We start from the raw sequence: 12,497 nt of genomic DNA, 5'->3' as shown, positions 1-12,497 counted from the left end.
CACAACTCAGTTTGATGGAAATCGTTGAAATAAATTCAACAAATTATTTTTTGAATGCAGAAAAGAGAATATGTATGTATTAGATAACCAATGCCCTTGTAGATTGATTATAAAGCAGACAATATGAGGTCTAAAATATTAAGTTATTTCTCTTTTTGTTTGTTTGTGTCTGTCTTTTTTGGCCTGTAGATATACATAAAGCTCTTGGGGAAGAAAAATAATTAAGAGACCACTCAGAATGATCAATGTCTCTTTTACTTTTTATAAGTAGGGGAGAACGGGGTAATCTGAGCCACTTTTTACATTTGCTCCCCTCTAAGCGAGCTAAAATGATTTATCACTCAAATTTACACATTTCCCATTGATTCAGGATGTTTCCCAGAAATGGGCATTGGCAGAATTCTTTCAAGACAAAGGGCAGTGAAAATATGATTGTTTTAAAAAAAGTTGTCATGTGGCTCACTTTACCCCAGCTGTGGGGTAAACTGATCCACTTACTTTTTCCACTCTGAAACTACCACAACAACACATATTGTAACAGTAAGAATCCTGAAAGCTAGCCACACATTCCAGAACTAATGTCGGACTAGTAAAATAATGATGGGGTTTGGTCAATTAAGCAAAGCAAATTTTCTAAACACTTGAAAGTAACTCTGAACAAAATCAAATACAGCATATCATAATTCAAAAGGTTTTAATAAGATTGAAATGAAAGGTAGAACCAGTTAGATTAGAACACAGTCTGGGGGTCAGAACACAGGACCCTTAGAGCCAGCTAGTGTCTGGGGGTCAAAGCATAGGAAAATCAGAACCAGCGAGAACAGACTGGGACTCAGAACATAGGAGAAGACCCAACTGGATTATAACATCAGCCTGTCATACTCTACAACTAGGCCTACTCTACATTCCAGCCCTGAAGGTTACAGGGAAAGATGAGAAGGTGCTCTTTCCGTGTGGTTGCCCCAGGTCGGCTTCCTGGTGTATTTCCTTGGCATGATGGCTTTTCTACAATGTGTATGACATTAAAATCAAACATATGTCATGTAATATTACATTAAAATATGTTTAAGACTAAACTTAACTTGTGCCTCATGGTGGGGGAAAGTGAGACAGTGGCTCACTTTCCCCCACAGCATTTGGCTCACTTTCCCCCACCACCACAATTTGAGAAAAAACTACCTCTCTTAGCATTTCAGGCTAATCTTCAGCTATCAGCATCACATGGTTTCATATGTTGGTAGTTCATCAACACGTATGATAAAAGTTTTTCTACTTGAATACATTTGCTTTGGCACAATAGTTGATTAAGTTGACAGCAAGAACATTTACTTTTACATGCAAAATACCTATTTTGGTGAAAATAACATGCTTACCACAGCACCATGAGGTCCTCTCTTTCAGGGCCATGGGGAAATGAGAGGGGCTTGAAAACATGTATCTCACATTACCACAAATGTTTTCCGTTGCCTAGATACAGGGGGTGGCTCACATTACCCGATGCCTCATTCCCCCATTCTCCCCTATGTGTTTGAGCTAAATCAACATATATGTTTTACTGTATAATGAAATTACTGACAATATATCACCCACATTTTGCCCAAGAATGTTATAATTTAGAGCATTTGCATTAGTAAATTAGAGAAGCCGATTTACGAAAAATTTGGAGTGGTCTCTTAATATTGCTGCATATATTAATTATCGTTTGTTTGTTTTTTTCATATCAAAATTAGGAAATAAATGAGTCAGTAGATACATTTGGTCATCTTACTGTCAGCACAAACCAAAATGAGAATGAGGCGTGGATAGGGTTACATCAATGATGTGGCAAGTGACTACATTTAAATAACCACTTTTCGTCCAGTAAGAAAAACATGTGTTTGAGCGTCACCAATAAGCTGATCCATGTATTCAATCCATCAAGCTGTAGGCCTACTGTTTGTTGAAATGATTGCAGATGTCAGACAAGTTGTCTTGTTCTTTTTAGTTTTTTTTTAACTAAACAACTAGAGCGGAGGAGCTAAGAGCAGTTACTTTTAAGAAATTTACATTTTTATTAGGGTAAAATAAGCAGTGTGATCTTTGCGTCAAAGCGCTTTCAGCTTTTCATTGTATCAAAAGATTTGGAATGTGGCTTGTGCTGTGTTCAATCATCCACCCAGGGTTCCTATAGTATGTTTGGTTTGTACAAAACATCAGAACACTTGTGAGCCTCTGAGTTTGTATTTTCTCCCACAGTCCCATTGAACATCTCAGTATAGCTTGTTGTAGTCTGCTTTATATTTGATGTTTGAATTTCCATAGAGGGAAAAGCACAAGACTATTTCTAGTGAAGTTTCTGTTCAGGTTTTCCTCTTTTTCACTGCATGTTTTAGTGTTTGTACAGACACGCTCCCACCTTTCTGTTTTTCAAAGCGTAACTAGGCATTCATTTAAGGAAAAAAAAACATGAAGTTCCAGCCAAGCAATCTGGCTGTGCTAAGGTTTTTTTCAATCTGGCTGTGCTCTGTGAATGGTTGCTAAGTAACCAGGGAGTTAAATTACCATCTTTCTAACTTTCTTCCTATTTACCTTTTCCTGTTGTATAGTTTGGTATTGAAAAGGGCCAACCATTCAGGAACCATTAGTAAACCATGGAATCATCAGTGCTGGGTCTGCATGGGTCTGCTGGATGGAGCTGTTAGCTTAAATGTACATCAGGACAACTTTTTAATGTGATAATGTATCAATATATATTTCTGTTTTCTCCGCGACCCCCCAATTGGCCATACAATTAAATTAAAACGGATTTACACGAAATAACCAAGTAATAAACTGTCAGAGAATCTTTTCAATAGCTACTTTTTTTGACAAACATTAATAACGAAACAAGAAAGGCACTACGTGTCTTGCACATAAAGACATTTTTTTTTTAACATGATACTCATTACAGAAATAAAGACACTTTGTATTTTGCCTTACTGGTCATTCTACCGATCTGCTTGTAGAAGTGCTAATTGGCAAGGCAACCTCTTCCTTTCATGTCAAACATACACACACACACACACACACACACACACACACACACACACACACACACACACACACACACACACACACACACTCAACAAGTATACTTGCAGGCATTCATGCATTTGAAGGCAAGGAGATAAAATATCACACATACTCTTAGCATGCCAACTTTTTCTAATTACTCATTCAATACAAGTATTACAAATACAAATAATTGACCTGATGATAGCTTTAAGGAACAGTTAACAACTTATGAAGGGGGGTCTCTGTAACAAATGGCTCATGGTATTACTTTCAGTAGTTGTGGAGACATTTCAGTCCTGGCCAAAGTAGAAGGTTGAACAACAGAGTGACGGATTGAGAGAGGGATAGAACGACTGGGCTACCATCCCTTTAGCCACAGCACAAGCTTAGCTAAAACTGACATTATGAAAACAGCTGAAATTTGCTTCCCTCTCAGGTGTCTTCTGATAATAGTGAGGGGCTAGGGTATCTCGAAGAAACTCTGGGTAGAGGAACTTCTTATTTGAGAAAAGCCTAGATGCGGTGTGATTATCAGATCATGATACCTTGTGGAGGTATTCCATGCATATTCAACCCAGAGGAGACCTCGGGGAAGACTATAAAGATGCTCCAGGAATTATATATAGCCCATCTGCCTTGGGAAACACTGACTGGGGACATCTGGGCTGCCCTGCCTGTCGATGGGAAAATGGATGGATGGGTGAGCAGCAGAACTCGGAATGCACAAGATGTATCTGTCAATGTGTATGTGTTGTTTGTTTTGAACATTATTTACATGAATTGCTGTTCTCCATCTTGATTTGTTCATTTTCAAACATCTTGGTGCTGCAGCTGCTCACTAAAATAGCTTAATTTCCCTCCACCGTATGCTTGGTCTTTCTCTCACTTTTTCAGAACACTTTTCTTGCGCCTGCCTTTTCAAATTGAGATGCATGAGATACGTGATGAACAGTCATCCAGCAGTGGTGCTCTGTTAGTTGTACATCTAAAAAAAAGCCAAGAACCTATAAAGATTCAAATATAACCACTTGGATGCCACACACAACTCAGCATCTCATCTCTTAACTTCATCCCATTCCACCACGCTCTTCAGAAAGTGAAATATTTATCTTGTCTTTTCCACAACGCTGAACAGTACTTGACTAGTGTTGCTAAATTATGTATTTATTCAACACCACAAGAGGCATTTGAATGTTCTTTTATTTATTTTTTGTCGGATCAAACTGCTGCCATTAAAATGTATGAGAGAGCAGGATACAGCTCGAGAGAAGATGAGAAATGGATGGATGGATGGATGGAGAGGCAAGAGACCAAGAGGTATAGAGAGAGCGAGATGGAGAGAGGGAGGATGAGAGAAAAATTGAGAGCGAGGGATATTATTGAGCAGTTCCTAAGAGACTATCTAGAAATAACCATGCAACATAACACAATCTTCAAAATGAAAAGTCTCACTTAGTAAATACTGACATGTTATATTAGTTTGTGTGTGTGTGTGTGTGTGTGTGTGTGTCTGTTACTGCTAGAATGTCTATGTTTGCGCATTTGTGTTTTTCTCCATGCTTCTTAGATCTATTCAACAGTGCATTTTCCATATGTATACTGCATAACAAATTTCACATTGCAACACACATTCAAAAGACACCCTGCAAAGGTTCATTCTACAGTGCGCAGTGCAGCAGCATTCTCACACAGACGAGCACATGCACAAAGAAGGATTAGGCCCGCACACGCCTGCTGATCATGTTTATGTATAAGACAGAGTCAGTGGTCGAAAACCTCATCCCCTGCTCATTTCCAGTCCCTGTGTGAAGCGACATGTCAGTTGGATTGTAAGTTAACACGGGTCACGGCGAGGGCACACTGCATGACTCTGCACACTGGTTGATGGTCGCCATTGTTCATCTCAAGACAGTCATCCTGTCACTTTAATCCGGCCCTGAAATGAAAAATTCAAAATTAGACTCCCTCCTACACTTTTGCATTATTAAGTATTCCAACATTTGAGTCCAGAGATATATCTATGCAAAATCTGCTACCACAGAAGAATGTGCTGCAGTCATTAATATAGAATGGTATAGATGGGTCATAATCACCATACTTTTGTGTGCACAGCCACCTACTTTCCCAGGGCAACTGATTACTCTTGTTGCTATGGATACCATTCTCATGACAATTAGGGATATATTCAAGTTACCTTGACTCAAAGCAGACGGCATCTCAATTAAGTGTCTACTCTGTCTGCGGTTCTCATGAATAAAATCAAATTAAGTAGGTAGGCTATGTTAGGTTTGAAGTCTTACAGGTGTTTCTCAATACCTGATATAGCCTAGCCTATATGCACATAATGAAAAGTTTTGCTTTTAATGAGTGTGCATTCAATCAATATTCTTACTTGAGCTACATGACATTTGCCGAGGATGCAAAGGTTTATTTGTTACAGACACCAATATGTGTGTAGTATAATGCCACATAGGCAAAAGTAAGACACAAGTATCAAAATGTGATAGGTAACGGCTCAGGTGACCAAAACCAACATTGTGATGGCCTCAGGAAAGAGGCTGTATCTAAGTCTCTCTGTTGGAGCCGGATAGTCTATTGCTGGGGTGGTAATGATGCTTCACAATCCTACTAGCTCTGCCTCTGCACCTTCTGGAGTACAAGTCCATCCAACTTTAGAAGTGCAGATCCAGCCCAAAGTCAGAGTTTCTGAAGCTGTCGACGGTGGTGAAGGCATTCCTGCTCTTGTTTTGTCAAAATGTGTGTGTGTGTGTGTGTGTGTGTGTGTGTGTGTGTGTGTGTGTGTGTGTGTGTGTGTGTGTGTGTGTGTGTGTGTGTGTGGACTGTTTTAGATTCTTGGTGATATCTGCTGCTATCTCCCCAAATCCCCAACCAGTTCCTTGGTCTTTTTGACATTCAGTGAGAGACTGTCGGGTTTTTCCACAATGAAGTGGCAGGTCCCCAATGTACTATCTTGGTCACTGCTTGATTATTTCACATTTATTCCAGGTATATACTGAATGACCTTCCTCAGTGTATTCTACAAATGAAGGCTGTTTAGACCAAAACACTAAACAAAATACATATGAAATAACCCAGTAAACAGCAAGGCAATTTGCAGGGTTGGAAAGAGGTTAAAAGCATTGTTTGTTTGCTGGAGCGCAATAGGCTAAAATATTTCTTATATATTTTGACAGCGGCTCTCTTCAGGGAGAACAAAGCCTTAAACTATTCAATGCGAAAAGGGACCAGATGAATTTAAATTGAATGGACTGACTGAGAAGACAGGTCAATGGGCGCTGCTACCAGCTCTCGGAGCCTTTTAACATGCTCCAAAAGTGTCAGCGTGAATTGGTCAATATTTTTTTTTTTGTGATGACACAAAGACCTGTTTCTCAGATACACGCTCTCAACCTCAGTGAAAGTTGTGGGCTTTTGTTTGCCTTGCCATTCATTTCTAGGTCACTGGCGGAAAAACGGAATGCTTGGCTGAGCTTGAGACATGCTCAATGAAGGATCTCCACATCACCATTCCCTCGTGTGTGTGTGTGTGTGTGTGTGTGTGTGTGTGTGTGTGTGTGTGTGTGTGTGTGTGTGTGTGTGTGTGTGTGTGTGTGTGTGTGTGTGTGTGTGCGTGTGTGTGTGTGTGTTCGTGTGTCTGTTTGTCTGTGTGTGTGCAGTGAAGCAAAGGACCTTCACCCCAAAACGGTGAAGGGGACGCACGCATTCACACATAAATCTCTCCCGACACACTTTTGACTCTTCCGTTTTCATGTCTCAAACTGAACACACACACACACACACACACACCACCTATCATCCTTTTAGTACAATGGAACGTGATCTTTCTTTACCTGCTGTCTCCTTCTATGTCAGAGTCTCTCAGATGGTATGTTGTTAAAAGCACTGAGGTTGACATGGATCGGTTTCACTTCAAAAGTCTTTTCTCTTCTCTTTCTCCTCCAGGGCTAGAAGCTGAACTACAGCACTTCAGGGATGGCCTGTTAGAGAAATGGCTCAGTGGACGGTGACTGAAAGAGTCACGGTCCGATGAAAGTAAGAATCGACCTGGAATTGCATTATATAGCTTATGCACTACAAACATACAATGTTCATGTTGACTGGTAATATACACTCTTTTGATTCATTGTTATGCAGATGATACAATGTTAAAAACTTCAGAGCAAGTGAAAAGAGGTACAAACGGCAAGCAAAAGTAAGAGCTCTCACTCCTTAATTGACTGGGTGACTACAGATGTTACTCTGCATACTGACAACATACTGTATGTAGTGCTGAGGTTACATGAACAGCCTACTTGTTGTGAGTTTATACATTCTGGTAAATTGCTGCTATACAGAATTTCAGAATTTGACTGCAAGTTTGACTGTAAAAATGCATTTTTTATTTAACAACCAGGAAATCTGGGATAAACCCATACTTTTATGCAAGAAGCGGGGAGTTTTGAATTTACATATTCATTTTGCATTTCTTCATCCCAGGACACAATGTTTCCAGCAGTTTTATAATAAACAAGGTATACTCTCGTGACAAGCACAACACAGAAAATGCTTACAATTCTAAAAAAATGCAAATGAGCTGCTGGTTAGGCACAACAGTTACTCAAATAAAAAGTGGTTGAACTAAAGACTGTGCTGCCAAAATGTATTTTTTAACAAGAGTTTCACCTGGATTTTTGGCTTTTTTTTGGTCCTGTATGAACACTTAATTGTTTATTATTCATACATTCTAATAAAATAACGAGCTTGACTTTTTTTTTTAACTCTTTCGGACCAGGCCCTTTTCATTTTAATGATGACATGAATTTGACCCCAATTACATTTGGGAAAGTAAGGACCTTTTTGTAGAAGCAAACCTAAGATAAACTACCTTGAAATCCTCATTCCTTCTGCAGCTTATCCTTGTTTGGGCTGAGAAGGTCAGCACTATGAGAGCTTTGTCTGGTTTAGCTCCAATTAGGATGTCCTATTTGAGATTAACAGATCAGAGGAGAAACCCCCCCCCCCCTTCCAATATCCCCAGGTTTTATGAAAAAGGCTCACTGGGTTGTGCACGAAGCCGCTCAAGACAAGAAGGGGGGAAAAAAAGTCTGGAAAGCCTCTCAGAAGCGAGTGACATTTACGTTTTTGTTGTGACTGTAGAAACACTGAATAGACGCATGTTGGTCTCAATACACCTGCAGAGGGAACGCTGAAATGAAATTGTGACTAATAATGTTCGTAACTGTTGCATTTGATTTAGGTTGGGGCCCCCATGCATGTTATCCCAATGGCTGCTTTATGCTCTACCTAAGTGAGAATGAGTTACAACTGTGCCTTTGTTTTTGGCTCCACCTGATGAGTGGACAGCCCAGTACACCACCTGCTACAGTTTGCTAATCTAATTACTCACGAGCCAGTAACCACTTCATCTTGAACCTTAAACTGATTACTCGGATAGAATCTTTCGGCTACAAGCAACATCAGAAGAAGAGTTGCACTGTCTATGTGATGTGCTAGTCGGAATAATGTGTCGGCACACAGCTGCAGGGAGCTGCAGTTACCTGTAAGCGAAGATGCTAAAAGAGAACGCAAATGACTTTAAAACAGCTCGTATAGAAAAATGTGTCTTAGATTTTAAATGATTCCAGTGTGGTTCCAAAGGTTCAGCGTTTACCTCATTACTTCCGCATTTAACTACTGCACAGCAACAGGCACATTAGCAGCAGCTAGCAGGTGCTGCCTCCCGAGGCTGTCAAAAAACTTTTTTGATTCACCATTAAGGGGAAATTCTCTGGGGGAATCAATGAATGCATTAACCAAGCTTAATGATAAATAGAATGCAGTTGTGTGGAAGAGGATATAGCAGAGAGAGGGTGGGTGTGAGTGGGAGGAATGCTGCAGTGAAATGGCAAGTGTTATCCACCTTAACATCTAGTTAAGATCAGCATATCTGATATTATCCATACCACAGCATCACTTGCTTTCATAAAATATAAGGAATCAGCGCTTGGAGATAACACATTTTAATACATAAAAAGATGTATAGTATATACTCACAGCTTTGTCATTGCTGACTCTTAGTTTTTTTGTCTTTAAATCAAAAAGCAGCTGTATTATGACACAGTGTTGTTTGCTTACTTTTTTGCAGCATGCATCCACTGAGTATGTTGAAGGAATTGCATGCAAGGAGGGAAACTCACAGGCATGAGCAATAAAGCAGACATGCATGGAAGCACACTGACAAAGCACAATGCATTCACACACAAACACACACACACACACACACACACAAGCTCCAAGAGTCCACAGAGTCACAATTGCACCATCAGACAACACATACTCATCCCTGAAAGGTAATTGCTTTACTCGCCACACTCATCTTACCCTTTGAGCCTTAATATAACACTTCACACTGTGACAAACTACTGTAGTTATTATTTAAGGCATCGCGGCTTAGTCACACAAAGAGCTATTTGTGGGAGTCCTGCAAATATGCTCAGTTTTTGCAATCATACGCTGTTGCAAACTGATAAGTCGAGCCTTATGTTCTCAAATGAAGAGGCTTTGTAATCCCTGAAGGCATGCATGCATAGCCTTCTGCTATTTCATCACTATTAAAAATACAGTGTTATTTAGTCATTTCGGAGCAAGCATCATTTCTACTTGTTTTGACGACAGCTGCATCCTTTAGCTCTGTCCTTCAAGTTATTAACACCACAACAATGTGCTCAGAAAGTATCTTCAGTGTTGTATTATCATTATTTCATAAGGGCAAAATGACAAAGACACACATGTACATAACGGAGAAGAATAACAAACGTCTAATAAGTCCCTCACAAGGTTATTTTCTCTGTTTCTTCTTACTTGAACATTGTAGTTAATATGTGGGTGTGATGAATCTACTGGGAGGCTCTGAAAAGAATACAATTTTAAAAGTGCATGTATTGCTCCAGCTAAATGTCATCAAATTGTTTTTTCAATCTTTTTGTTGTTACCCACTATGAGTTTGACACACTGTATTATACAGTGTTTGAACGCTGCAAATTACATTTTTGAAGCCCACACAGAATAGCTATTGCTGTTTACTGGAGCAGATGTACTGTTAAAAAAAATTGTTTGCTGTGGTGTATATGCTGCAGAGTTCTCGGGTGTTTTTTTTGTTCTCCTCATAATGGGTTGATTACATCTTTGGTGCATTGTGCCCTTAAATTAATTAAACATTCTGCACCAGAGGAATAAAAGGGACTGCTGTGAAAGCAATGTGTCACACTGTATGTGGTCTATAAGGGCTTGTAAGATTTGTAGCCTTTGTTTGTTCTGGGAATTATCTCAGAATGTGGTTCCAAAAACACTAAAACGGATTAAAGAAAAGATTACTTTCGATGGTTAAGTGTTACAGAAAATAAAAATCTCTAGCCTTCCCAATACTTGAATTTCAAATTAACTTTTGTGTTTGTAAGCATTGTTAGTTTTACATAATTTTACTGTTCTAAAGCTTTAAAAACAAAAAGAAACAACAACATTAATACAGGAAAACGTGACATTACATTACATTACATACTGAAGACTTATGTTACTCTATTTCGTCGGAGCTCAGATCCCACTATTTCGAACAATATAGGTTTTTCTGGAGCATCATGTTTTCAGTGTTTGTACTACAAGTGTAGTATCAATCTACAGGTTTCAACAAAAGCACTTTTTAAAGACCGTCTGTCTACTTTTATTGATTCCACTTGTTCAATTTGATTGGCTGGCTATAGACACACAAACACACACATTGATTTCTTCCCCTCTTTTCCGGCTCAGTCGTCCCATGGCAGTAGGGATTTGGGAGTGTGCAATGTCTTTCATGAATTCACACACGCACGCACACACACACACACACACACACAGGTACGCACGCACACACACACACACACACACAAAATGGTGGATTCTCACTGTGAGCTCTCTGCCCTTTTATTGATGGTTGAGAAGGAGTGCGTGTTTACCAATTATTTTATTTTATTCTAGCTACTGATGTACCTTTACTGATTTGTGAGTAAAAGACCGGCACAGGTCACTTCTTATGTGACTTCCTGAGTGATAGATATTTTCTGCGAGTGGGACGCTCACACAGACGGACACCTGCTGCTGACTGCTACTTGATGGACCCTAGCTAACGAGCTCCACTTATCGCCATGGCAACTCCCCCTACACACACACACACACACACACACAGTGTAGCCCGCAGACTGATCATTAGAGACTAGTGATCTTTCTCCTCTCTCTGTGTCCTTTCCTGCTCCCCATCACCCTTTTCCTTTTGAGCTCCAAGCAAATTGCACCCCTCCCTCTGTCCCGCCCTTCCTCTCTACCTCCACCTCCATCCTTCCATCCCTCCATCCCTTCATGTTCCCTTCAGTTTTGTCCATAACCGTTCCACACCTTCCATTCTATCCATTTTCTTATCTTTCACAACTCCATTTCTCATATCTTTCCCCTTCATCTGTCCGTCTCTTCCCTTATTTTTTCTGCCACCACATCAATCCATCTATGCAGTCCATCCATCCATCCCTTTATGTCCCTTCTTTCTGCCCTTCCTCCCCTCCATCCATCCATCCATCTATCTCTACCAATAATTACCCGGTTGGAGGTTTTAATTAGAAAGAGGGGACGAGCCGCCTGGTGCAGACGAGCCCTGATTGAAACCCCAATTAGTCTCCACTGGTTTCTCAGTATGCAGAGGGAGCCACCACTTCGCCGAAAAAATCAGATTTTTTCATCACGGTCGATGGTGATTTTTTTCTGAAGTGATTACTTCAATTATTTTAATGAAAATGTATCTGGATGGTAAATCAGACATACGGGCTAAAAAAAACACACTCTCTACCTCATTTGCTAACGTTTATAATTGCCTCAAGCAATCTGCCTCAATCTGCTTTGGAAATGAACAGCAGGAGGTGGTGGAAAGTGTGTGTGTGGGGGGGAACAAACAACAGCAACAACAAAAAAGTAACAGAGGTAAACTTGTTGCCTTGGTGATTACCATTTTGATGGAAAAGTCACAGGAGAAGCAGCCGGGGAGGAGGGAAAGTGCAGGGATCTATAATGTGTGCATGTGTTTGTGCTTGAATGTGTGTGTGTGTGTGTGTGTGTGTGTGTGTGTGTGTGTGTGTGTGTGTGTGTGTGTGTGTGTGTGTGTGTGTGTGTGTGTGTGTGTGTGTGTGTGTGTGTGTGTGTGTGTGTGTGTGTGTGTGTGTGTGTGTGTGTGTGTGTGTGTTTGTGTGGTTGTGTATTTGTGTGTAGTTTGGTGTGTTTGTGTGTGTGAAAGGACCCTGACCTAATGCAGTCATTACGGTTTGAATTTACAATTGGCTCAAAGCCATGTTGAACAATTACTCACAAACTCATTAATTTATTCTCTCTTCGGAACACACAATGTAGGCTATGTGAAGATTTTGGAGGGTAGAGGATAAAATAATGAC

This window comes from Ammodytes marinus (genome assembly GCF_949987685.1).
Source record: "Ammodytes marinus genome assembly, chromosome: 22".
Classification (NCBI taxonomy): Eukaryota; Metazoa; Chordata; class Actinopteri; order Uranoscopiformes; family Ammodytidae; genus Ammodytes; species Ammodytes marinus.
This window is presented reverse-complemented; position numbering follows the sequence as displayed.